Here is a 12,948-nt window from a genome sequence, read left to right on the forward strand (position 1 = left end):
AAAAATATACAGTGACTCAAGAAAAGATGGATTTGTATGGCAGAGACGACTACAAAACATGTGTTTCATTTACTACACTATTTCTGGAAGGTCTCCCTTTGGCAACTTTAAAAACATTTTTTTTCATGTTTATTTTTGAGAGAGAGAGAGAGAGACTGCGCATGTGCGCGTGTGCAGGGGAGGGGCACAGAGAGAGGGAGAAAGAGAATCCCAAGCAGGCTCCCTACTGTCAGCACAAAGCCCAACGTGGGACTCAATCCCACCAACTGCAAGATCATGACCTGAGCCGAAATCAAGAGTCAGTCACTTAACCAACTGAGCCACCAAGGCGTCCCACCTTGGCAACTTTTAAGTGTTGTTATATCATCATTTCTTGGAGGCTTCTCTAGCTGTTCAAATGTGGTGAAAAGGTGAGAGAATTGTAATATGAAGGTAAGGGGGGGTCTGGCTCCTCTGATTGAAAAACGTTTTTCCATTTTCCCCTTTTATGTCACCTCGAAACCCTGTCGAGTTGACTCAGTCACACTGGCTGGAGCTGAGTTGCATATACTTGAAGGGACACACACTTCCCCATTCGTATGACCACACTGGGAAGTTAGAAGCATAACTTTGACTCAACAGGAATTTTTCTGTCCACATACTTTCCATATCCAAGCTGTCAGGCCTCAGATGAAGGTCTTTACACTGTGCCAAAGTTTATTCTCATGGGCATCAAACCCAATTGCTCAACAGATAGCTTGTTGTTGCTGCTGCTGTTGTTATTGTTATTTGTTGTTTTTTAAGTAAACTCTACACTCAACATGAGGCTTGAACTCACGACCCTGAGATCAAGAGTCACATGCTCTACCAACTGAGCCAGCCAAGCACCTCTCAACAGATAGTTTTGAGAGAAACTTGGACCTCAGAGAGCTTCCCATAGTCATTTGTCCAGACCGATGCCCTAAAATTACTGATGTCCACAAGTCAACTTGTGGACTTAAGGGATGACACTTAAGGAATGACACTCCTCAACAGCTGAAAATATGAGATGTTCTTGATTTTTTAAAATATTTCATAGATGCTACAGGTGATAATTTTGTTCTGCAACCATAACAACAGGGGCCCGGACCACTCTTTTTGTGGTAACTATTCTCAATATATTTTCGGCTCAGTTTCACCTTATTTTGAAGTGAAAATACACATATTCTAGAGAACCGAAGGTAGTGCAGGGTGGCTGGATCATTGTTGGTATTAATTAGTAACAATCAGTCTTTTTGTTGAAATCAACAGAAAATCCAATTTACACTGATTTAACAAAAGAAATTCATTGTCTCACCTAAAAGGCAAGAGGTTGTTCAGGCCAGAGACGATTCAGGCCATAGAGATAAGTCTTGATGGTGTCAAGGGCCTCATTTCTTTTCCTCTCTCTGTTCTGGCTTCTACTATGGAAGCTGTACCCCCAGGCAGACTTCCTTCATGGTTGCAAGATGAATGTCAATAGTTCTGAGGTCATATGATTCCTTGTTCATGTCAGAAGGACAGAGAACATCTTTTTCTTCAATTATCAAATAAACTCCTGGGTTTCATTCCAGGAATGAGACCATTTACTGGATCCAGGAATATGGGGTAGCATGCTGGGCAAAAGTAAGCTCATCCCTGGAGCAGAGGGAGAATTAATCACATGTAAACTGTTTTGCTGAGAATGGGGTAGAAATGGTTATGCAAAAGAAAATGGGGGCAATGTTTTACCAAAAGAGGAGTATATGGATACAAGGAGGGAAAAAAACCCAATATCCTGTATGGAGTGTTGGGAGGAAAATTGCAAACTATCCAGAAAAGTAGTCATAGTGAAGGGGTTTGTTAAGGAGTCTGAACTCAACATCCTTTGAAGGGTTAGATTCAGCAATTATCACCCAACATCTACAGAAAGCTCTCCAGAGCCATTTAATAAGGCTTTTTTTTGTGTGGTTGTAAGAGTTTGATGTCTGGTTAGTGAGTAGATGGATGCCTTTTCGTCTTTGTACTCTTTTGTTATGTTTAGAATATTTTACAATTAAAAAGTGAAAGTAATGTAAAGTCATGGTATACATTATATCATTTTTTTCTTCTTGCCACATACCCAAGAAACTATATTTCCTTGTTTACCTTGTGCTGACCTATAGGCTGTAGGCAGCCTATATGATATCTGTCCCTTCTGGGCTGAGGTAGAGAAAGGTCCTGTGTAAACTTTTAGTTCTGCCTTCTCCTTTAGGATGATAATGATGGCCAGATGTTGAGATGATGGAGGCACAAGAGCAAAGCAGCTTCCTTGGAAAGTAAGTAGTCACATACTCTGGTTATCAATTTCTGTGTGTCAAATAACTCTAAAACTTACTGGCTTCAAGCAATAATTTTGTATTACCTCCCATAGTTCTGTGTGTGCTGAGTGGGCTCGGCTTGACCATTCTCCCTAGGGGCCTCTCATACTGTTGCAGAAAGTTGTTGGCTAAATCTGCAGTCTTTTGACCACTCACCTGAGTTGGTAGTCCAAAATGGTTAGAATTGATGCTATCAACTGGGTGCTCTGGAGCTATCAACCACAGCACCTGTATGTCTTGGGCTTCTTACTGCATGGGTCCTAGGTTCTGAGAGGAAGCAGCCCAAGAGTGTGTGTCCCAAGAGACCCAGGAGGAATTAAAAGTTTTCTTATGACCTATCCTCAGATGTCACACACCATCATTGCTGCCATATTCTATTGATCAAGGCAAGTCACCAAAACCAATCCAGATTCAAAGCAAGGGAAATTGGACTCCTACATTTGATATAGGGAGTAGCATATGGTACAGGAAGGGTAAATATTGGTAGTGGCCATCTTTTATTATCTGCTATATCTGACCTACAGTGGACTTGGGATGAGCAAAAAATAAATTTTATGTGTGAAGCCATAGAAATTTGGGGGGTTGTCTGTTACCTTAGCATAAGACTCACTTAAGCTATCGAACAGAATGGGAATTATAGAAAATATGAAAAAGTCCAAAGAAAAAGAATGACCATGATTAACCTTTCATATTTCCTTCTTACCTTTTATGCATATTTTAATATAGTGATCATGCCATGTGGGTAAGTTTATAGTGTTTTTTTCCCCACTTAGAATTTTAATATAAATATAGCCCTTTCTTATACAGAAGTCTTAGTAAAGACTTTAAATTATTGTTATTTTTTGAAGATTTTATTTTTAAGTAATCTCTACACTCAACATGGGGCTCGAACTTACAACCCCAAGATCAAGAGTCACATGCTCTACAGACTGATGCAGCCAGGTGCCTCAAGACTTTAAATTATTGAATAATATTTCATTGATAAAGCACTCAACTGCTTCGAAATACACATTTAGTGTTTTCCCCCTTTACTTAATGTCATAAATAATGCTGCCATAAATATCTTTGTGCATAAAGCATTATTTCTTTTTGATAAATTACATTCATTCATCTTTAGATCCTTGATTTTATAAGGTTTTATCCTAATAAATTTCTTGACATCATCCCTAACTGTATTTCCTGTGGACGGTGCCCCGGTTTATAGTTCTAGTCCTGATCTCTCCACTTACTCTAGACTTGACATCACTAGTTGTGATCACTAATAGGCATTTCAAACCAAATATGTCAAATTATTCTTGATTCTCCTTCCATTTCTCAAACCAGTTCCTTTCCTAGGCATCCTTATCCCAGTCGATGAGGCCATGATCTGCTCAACTGCTTACGCCTAAACCTGGGAGTTACTCTGCATTCCTCCCATTCCCTTGCCTTCTTGCAGTCAGTTGGCAAGTCCTACCTGTTTTATCTCCAAGGTATACCTCATTTGTCCATTTCTCCTTCCAAAGCTGCCCACAAGGCCATGCTATCATCATCTTCCCCTGAGCTACTGTGATGTTTTGCTGAGAGGTCTTCCTGTTTCCATTTTGGTTTTCAATTCTGAGTTAAATCTGTTAAAACTGTAAATCATATAGCGTCACTCTCCTGCTTATAGCCAGGCCCCTCTGGTTCAGCCCAGAACGGTTCTGGCTTCTACCTACCTCACTTAGTTAAGGAGCTCTTAACACCAGCTCCTCCCCTGCCACACTGATCTCTCAACTCTGAGTTCACTATAAACTCTTTCTGCCTCAGGGCCTTTGCATAGTGTTCCTTCCTGTCCTTGAACACTTTTCTCTACCTCTTCCTGGAGTTGCCTCTTTCTCATCTTTCAATTCGATTGTCTTGTCGATTGTCGTCTTCTTAGAGAAGCTGTATGGACTATTCTATTTAAAATAGCCAGTCACTTTCCATTAAGTACTCTGTGATGGCTCCAGAACTTTTATTGAAGAATAGTTTAGGGACAATAAATAATCTGGTTGAGAATGTGGGATGGTGGGAAGGGCTATGACACATGTCTTGAAGATTCATTTACATAGCAGTTTACATTAGACTGAGAGACTATCAGTAGTCTTCTCAAAGACCAGTAATAGTGGTGGTGGGGTTGATGAATATTATGGGGATAAAACACCTCCCACCCTAAACACTCCTGGGCGATGTCATTGTACTTACCGTGTCTGTTTCCTTTACTGCACTCATCACTGTCTGTAATTATCTTATTTTCTGTGCTTTCTCCCCTTGCTAGAATCTAGGCTCCTTAAAAACATAGTTCTTGTCTGATTTCCCTCCATACCCCATGCTACCCCCAACTCTAAGAACAATATCTAACTCACAGCAGTCAATAGATATTTTTAATAAGTTAATGAATTGCTTTATAAATAAGTAGGACTAATTTACTCTATTTCATGTTTCCACCCCAACCTTATCACCAAGTAGATGTCCATGGATTATTTTGGTTTTCAAATCCATGATGTGCATATTTATGTTTCTATACATATACATGACACTCCATTTCTGGGAAAGTAGAATGTGTGTCAGGATTCCTCACACAGGAAGGCGGAAGCTAGGAGAAAATAAGGTAAATATATGCTGGAGATGATATGGGAAAAAAAAGACAGTAAAAGCGTTCAGTACTTGGAGAATATGGAAAGAAGGTGCTGTATGGCAGAAGAGACCATTCATACCTTTGCATTATCATTAAAAAGCTATTCAGTGTTTTCCAGATCAAAATGTTCTTTCTAACCTTTAGGAGTTTTGACCCCAGCTTTAGAAATAGTACTCTGCACCGCGTCCTATGGTCTCTGGCTGTAAGCCTGTCTCTTGACTGTGTTCCCTGTTTCTTGGCTGGTTTCCTGCCTTGCCACTCAGTTTCATTTCCAAATTCAGGTTTCCTATGTGTGAGTCATAGTTCAATAAACAGTGATTGTATGTGCTGAGGCTCAAATGAGGCAGAGCAGGGCTACTACTCTGCAAAGACTTTGGACATTTTCTCCAGAGTACTCTTGGTCCAGGCACCTCACCCCTCTTCTAGAACCAGGGGCCCTGTTGTATTTGGCCATGTCTGCCTGTTCTGGCACCCACCGGGCCTGGTGGCTGAACTTGGGCTAAGAAGTGAAGAAACATATGGGTGGGTTTGGATAGAAGTCAGGGACTGAGATGGGTGCTAGGGGCTGCTCCATACAGAGCCAGAGGGAGACTAGGTAAGGAGTGCAGTTGGGTGGTTACAACTGAATGATGGCTTGTTTTCATAGGATTTGTTCTGCTTGTGAACATTCTTCATTTGTTGTCAATCTAGAGTGTATGAAGAGTCACTAAAGAGGCACAGATATGAAGGAAGGACCTTTGCAAGAACTGGCCAGAGATCTATAAATCAGGCATGTCAAGGTTTAATATACTATTTCCTGCCTTGTCACATAAGTGATAAAATTTATATTTTATTAATAATTTCAACAGCAACAACATTTAGTACTATAACATTACCACCACATCCACTGTTTATTTAAGACCCTCTATTTTCTAGGCATCTCCTATTTGCTATGTGCTTTGCTTATATTAACCCCAATCTTTATAATCCTAGGGCATAGGGGATTATTTTCCCATTTTTACCAATTTTTACTAACAAGAAAATTGAACAGAACAGTTAAGCCATTTACACAAGGTTATAAGCTAATAAGTTGTAGAATCAGAATTTGAACTCAGGTCTATCTGGCTTCAAACTATGAAAGTTTTTATTTTTATTTGAAAATGAATTTTTAATGAAATCATGCTTAAATTTCTTCCCTTTCCATAAAAGTATGAACGACCTATTTATACTACTACTCCAGAAAAGTATATTGCTTTTTAAAGTAGATTCTTTCAATAATATTTGGATTTAAAGTTTCTGTTGAATTTTATTTAATCTGGCACCAACTTTTAAAAACATAATACAGCATTCTCATTTTGCAGTTTCCATACTTATTTTAAGCTAGTTTATAGAAGGTAAACTTTTTCAATAACTGCTTGTGGAGGTCAACGTTTTGTCATTTACAAGAGTTAATGTTGAGAAATAAGGCATTTGTTGTATAATTCCACTCAACTGGCAGGGAAGGTAATGTGCAAATAATTTAGGAATTTTCTACAGAAGAAAGCAGACATTGTGCCTTTTTGTGGATAGAGTACTTGAATATGATTTTTACTTCATTGAAAAACTTACCCATGATTATGCCTTGTGTTTTTTTTTAATAAAACAATACATACTTATTATAGAATATTGGTAAAACACATAAGAAAAAGAATCATGTATAATTCTACCAAAGATAAAAAAAATTAATGTAGTTGTATATTTTACATGTCCCTTTTATACAAAAGTTTCCATATTTTACATGTAATTTACTATCCTACCTGGAATTTATTTCAGGATGGGGTGTTGAGCCTTATGTTTCTAGAAAAACAGAGATGAGCATGGAACTAGTTCCTTAGTTTCCAATATGACATGATGTCCCTGTTGGAAATATATAAACTCAGTTTGAAGTGAGACAAATCCCTGATCAATTTATATCCACTGTTGGAAAAATTCACAGGATTCTTGATGTATACTAGATGCATATGTTAAAACTCCCAAGATCAAGATAAAAAAAATTTTTTTAAGTTTATTTATTTATTTTGAGAGAGAGAGAGAGAGAGAGAGAGAGAGAGAGAAAGCACACGCAGAGGAGGGGCAGAGAGAGAGGGAAACAGAGAATCCCAAGCAGGTTCCATGCAGGGCAGAGTCCAACGTGGGGCTCAATCCCAGAACCCTGGAATCAGGAGCTGAGCTGAAATCAAGAGTCAGGTGCTCAACTGACTGAGCCATCCAGGTGTCCCAACATCAAATTTCTGCCAAGAAAATTTATTTTTTTTATATTAATAAGGTTCTGTGTTCAAATTTAAATGTCATTTTTGAAGGGCATCTTGGTGGCTCACAGTTGATTTCGGCTCAGGTCACGATCCCAGAGTTATAGGATCAAGCTCTGTGTTGGGCTCTGCCCTGAGTGTGGAGCCTGCTGAAGAGTCTCTCTCTCTCTCCCTCTGCCCCTCTCTCCTGCTCACGCTCTCTATCTAAAATAAAAAATAATAATAATAAAAATGTCATTTTTTGATTCTGAGGTAAGATAGCTTGACAGATTGTTAAAAGCATAGTCAAGAAATACAATTTACAATAAATCTTTCAAGAAATGAATTAAAATTCCTTCCAAAAAGCTTCTCAACTCCCCAGCCTTAAATTCTAACCTTTCCAAGAGACATATGCAATATTTTTTTCCCTTTGCATGGATTTTATTTTTTAGAGCAGTTTTAGGTTCACAGCAAAATTGGGTGGAAAGTACAGAGTTCCATAAATCTCCTGCCCTTACACAAGCAAGCCTCCACCACTCTCAACAGCCTGCACCAGAGTGGTGCATTTGTTACAGTCAATGAACCTACACTGACGTGTCCTTATCACCCAAAGTCCATAGTTTATATTAAGTTCCCCCCTGCTATAAATTTTGACAAATTATATAGTGACATGTATCCACCATTATAGTATCATATAGAAGTTTCACTGCCCTAAAAATCCTATTTATCCCTCCCTTCCCCCTAATGTCTGGCAACCACTGATCATTTTACTGTCTTGCAATATTTTTGAGAGAATTTTCTTTGTCATTTAATCGGAAAACATTTCTAAATGATCTTCTAAGAGATGACTATAAGGCTCTCTAATAAAATAGCATAGAACTACATTTCCACGCATCACGAGGCCTTCTTGCTTTAAAGCAAAAAGTAGACAATGATGCAATTGGGGGATGTGGTTATAACTTGGATTATTCTCTTCACATAATGAAGTTTTATAAGGAATATAGTAGCTGTTCCTACTTCCTGCAGCCCAGGATGTGATTGTGCCAAACTAGTTTGTACGACACAGTGGCAAGCAAAGCCACAAACATCCCATATTTAAATGTTTAGAAAGACCCACTGTGTATGATAGATTATAGCCAGGGAGCATCTTGTCTTCCGCAAGAAGAAAAAATTCACTTTTGTTCACTGAGGAATTAGAAAACATAAAGTACACTGTTTTTTAATCATGTTGCTGTCAGTCGGGACCTATTTTGAGACTGGATATTTAAGACAGCTATCCTAGTTTGTTTTGAATTATTAAGTATTGTTTCTTTAGTGCTTTATTATATATATATATTTTTTTAAATGGGTTTTTTTTGTTTTTTTTTTGTTTTTTGTTGTTGTTGTTTTTTTGTGGGGGTAATTTCAAACTCACAGTTTGCACAAACAGAAATTATAGCAAGAATATCCATAAACTCTTTACCTGGATTCATCTACTAACATTTTACTCCATTTGCTTTATCAGTTATGTAAGTGATTTCTTTCTTTTAGAGGTAATATTTACATTATATGTTATGTATGAAATATTTTCTGAATCATTTGAGGGTATATTATATACCTCATGGTCTTTTACCCCTAAATAGTGTGTATATCCTAAGAATAGGGACTTTCTCTTAAATGACCAAGACAGTAAATTTAACTTTAATATAATACCTTTGTCTACTTTTCTGTTCATATTCCGATTTTTTCAATTGGCCCAATAATGTCCTTTGTAACATTCTCCCCTTCTGCTAGAGGGCCTAGTAGGGTCAGGTATTATATTTAGTTGCCATGTCTTTTCACCTCTTTTATTTTATTTATTTATTTTTTAAGTTTGTTTATTTATTTATTCTGAGAGAGACAGAGACAGCACAAGCAGAGGGAGGGGTAGAGAGAAAGGGAGAGGGAGAATCCCAAGCAGGCTCCACACGTCGGCGCAGAGCCCAAAGTAGGGCTCAAACCCACAAACTGTGAGATCATGACCTGAGCCAAAACCAAGAGTTGGGTGCTTAACAGACTGAGCCACCCAGGAGTCCCTCACCTCTTTTAATCTGGAACATTTCCATTGCCCTTTTTAAGAATACAGCCCCACCACCCCTTTCAAAAACGGAATATTATGTTTTCAGGTTTGTCTGATATTTTCCCAGAAGTCTATGGAAACAGCCCCCTCTGATCTGAGCTGCCTGTTTGAAGCTGTACTGGAGAATAATGGTTTCTCCTTTTCTTCTGCTTTTCAAATTTCATACATGTGTCTCCATTGGCGGGATTTAACCTGGAAACATTTAAGGAAAAGTCTTCTGGACAATGGAATTCTAAGCTTTCTCCCACAGCGCACAGAGGGGTGGCAATAGTGCTAAGTTGACCATGGAGAAGCTGGGGATAGAACAAAGAAGACCGTGAACTCCCTGTCCTCATGGAGCGTACTGTCTCCAGGGAGATCTATTTGTGCCATGAGGGAAACACAGGGCTGTAACAGAATAACAGGGGCACTCTCTCGGGGCACAGAGAACTGAAAGATGACAAGGAGCCACAGCTATGTGAAGGGTGGGGTGCGATGGGCTTGACTTTCTAGGTAGAAAAGTGGCCAGGACAGTGGGTCCCCTAGCAGAAAAGAGCTTGGTATATTTTAAAAACAACAGGAGATCAATATGACTGGAATTTGGTGGAGCTTGGCATTATTTTATGGTGGAGAGGATGGCAGAGGTTGTATTGTGCTGGGGTTTATAGGACCTAGTGATCAACTGGCATTTTGTTCAAAGTGAAATAGAAATGTTCCTACCCCATGTGGCACCTTTGGGCAAATTAGAAAAGAGCGTCCACTTCTCAAAGCATTTCCATCTTGTTGGGAAATTGTTGTAAAATACTTTTAGTAGAACAAGGCACTTCACTGAAATCTGCCAGAGAATACTTGTAATAAATACAAAATTTTGGGGCACCTGGGTGGCTCAGTTAGTTGAGCGTCCGACTGCGGCTCAGGTCATGATCTCGCGGTCCGTGAGCTCAAGCCCCACATTGGGCTCTGTGCTGACAGCTCAGAGCCTGGAGCCTGTTTCAGATTCTGTGTCTCCTTCTCTCTCTGACCCTCCCCCATTCATGCTCTGTCTCTCTCTGTCTCAAAAATAAATAAACGTTAAAAAAAAATTAAAAAAAAATACAAAATTTACAGTGTTCCAATGTGAAAGGCAGTCTTCCAAAGGGTGGGTTGTTCCACTACAACCTGTACAACTGCAAATTGCAGCCTCCATGGGGAGTCATAGAAGGCTTTCTGTGGGGAAGTTGAACAATCCTGTGTTGTCCCTCTGCAGAGGGGACACAAGGAGAGAGGATTTCAGATGAGGTGTTTTGCAGGCAGATCCTACAATATTTTAGAAGCAAAGAGACTGGATGAAGGAGATAGGAAAGAGGATGAGATGGTGATGACTCATCAGGTTTGAGGGTAGCAGTGCCATTTTGCTGAGATGAGCCCAACTGGGAGAAGATGGGGGCCTATGGGTGGGGAGAACAAAGAAATCAACGAGTAATTAAAATCCAGGTGTTTGCCATCTCCCCTTGAATGCTCTTTTCAACTAAAAGTTTACCAAATTCTTAACTTTTTAAAAAATAAATATCCTTGAAAAACTTACCCATTAGAATCAAGGACAATAATCAACCTTTCAGGTTTATCAAATTGGGTAAAACTCAAATTTTACCAATATTTTCAAGTTCCTCTATGTTTTAAGTATTCTGCCAGAGACTTTACATACCTTATCTCATTTCCTCTGCTCAGCAGTCCATGAGGTAGTTCCCATTTTTATTTCCATTTTATAGAGGAGATGTGAGGCTCAGAGAAAGATCTTATCACTGGATTTGAACATGGTGCCATGGTTACAGGTCCTAGTCACAAGTTGATCCTACTGCCTTAGTCCCTTGTTTATTTCAGCTTTATCAGTGCTATCCAAGAGTACATTCTGCAACGATGGAAATATTTTATATCTGCACTGTCCAGTAGTCATGTGGCTATTAAGTACTTGAAATGTGGTCAGTGTGACTGAGGAACTGAATTTTTAATAACTACATGTAGTTAGTGGCTACCATATTTGTCAGTATAGCTCTAAATCAGTGAGGTCCAAAGAGGGTTGTGCTACAACCCAGGGAAGGTACAGAACACGCAGAGTGCAGAAAGAAAACACATACAATGTCTTACATAATTACTTCTGATTTTTTGTGTGTATGTTTTATAATGTACCTAATATAGGTATACTAGGTATATAATAATAGATGTATATCTGCATACCATATATCACATACATTATTACATATGCAATTAATATACATCCTATACAATAATTTTTATCTAGCACTTACATAGCACTTACCATGTACCAGGCACTATGCTTTACAAATATTAACTCATTTAATCTTCATAATGAGATTATGATGTAGATACTTTCATTATAGTTCTTTTAGTTTCTAACTCCATGCATTTTAGGTTAAGCTAAATAAGTACGCTGGGAAGGGAGAGAGGGCAAATATGTTCACTGATGGCTGAGTGACCAAAAATGTTTGGTGACTAGACATAGCAATTCCTAATCTCAAAATTTAAAGAGATTTTGGAGATGATCAAGCCCATCTTTTTCCCCACTGAAATGTGCTTTGCACGTAGAGGGATGAGGCTGAATGAAGGTGGGGTAGGGTGATGGTTGAGACAAGTGTCCTGGAGACATTTGTACTTGTCTACAGAGACAACCACAGCTAACATATGTGAAGATTTGTGTAATGATCCTAAAAGTTTCCCCATTAAAAAAAGTTCATCCTTGGGGCGGGCACCTGGGTGGCTCAGTAGGTTGACCTCCAACTTTGGCTCAGGTCATGATCTAGTGATTTGTGAGTTCGAACCCCAGATTGGGCTCTGCGCTGACAGCTCAGAGGCTGGAGACTGCTTCAGATTCTGTGCCCCCCTCTCTCTCTGCCCCTCCCCCCTAGCTGTCTCTCTCTCCCTCAAAAATAAAAAATAAAAACATTAAAATTTTTTAAAGTTCACCCTTGCTAGTTTTGTTCTAGCTACTAATTAAAAAAAATTTTTTTTTTTTGTTTCTGAGATGTTGAAATAGGAGAGGATAGGAGCCGAAGACCTAAAGATGATAGAATCCCACATCAAAAGAAAGAGGATCAGGATCAAGGCCTGCTCATGTTCCCTTGGTGGGTGCTCAGTTATGTGCAGCTCGGATGCTGGCGGCTCTAATTCAAGAACTGTCAAACAAAGGTTAAATATTCTTGAAATAATACCCAAATCTAATTTACACCTACACACTTTTTGTGTTGAGTATGCCACAGTCCCCTTCCCCCATTCCTTGTCCATTCTCAGACATCTTTGATATCTCTCCACGTACCCATCAGCGCGCTTAGCAAACAGTTGCTGCGGTATGAGGAAGGGCGGGTTAACCTTATATACTATCATCACTGTTTCCAAGCCTGTTGAAGTAGGTAGATGAGGTTTTGCAGCGTCAGAGAAAAGTTCTGGGAAGACGAGAGTTCTAAGGCAGGCAATAAAGGCATGCCCTTAAAGGGCTGTGCAAAGTACATGGGGTAGGTGTTGTAACCGCAATTCTTTCGGTTTCAAGAGGTATGGGCTTTAGGGAGAGCAAATGAAACATGTGATGGGCAGGAACGCCGTGTTAAGCGGAACTAGCAAACAGACGTACGCCCGGACGCCTTTGCGCATCTACATTTACAA

At 39.3% G+C, this 12,948-nt stretch overlaps 1 non-coding gene across 1 annotated transcript; it reads right to left on the bottom strand.

Moving 5' to 3' along the window:
• Positions 1–792: 792 nt before the first annotated feature.
• On the bottom strand, positions 793–865 carry TRNAK-CUU. The gene has a single exon. It is a non-coding gene; the product is annotated as a tRNA-Lys (tRNA).
• Positions 866–12,948: the final 12,083 nt, after the last annotated feature.

This window comes from Leopardus geoffroyi, chromosome C3, assembly GCF_018350155.1.
Source record: "Leopardus geoffroyi isolate Oge1 chromosome C3, O.geoffroyi_Oge1_pat1.0, whole genome shotgun sequence".
In the NCBI taxonomy this organism is placed as follows: Eukaryota; Metazoa; Chordata; class Mammalia; order Carnivora; family Felidae; genus Leopardus; species Leopardus geoffroyi.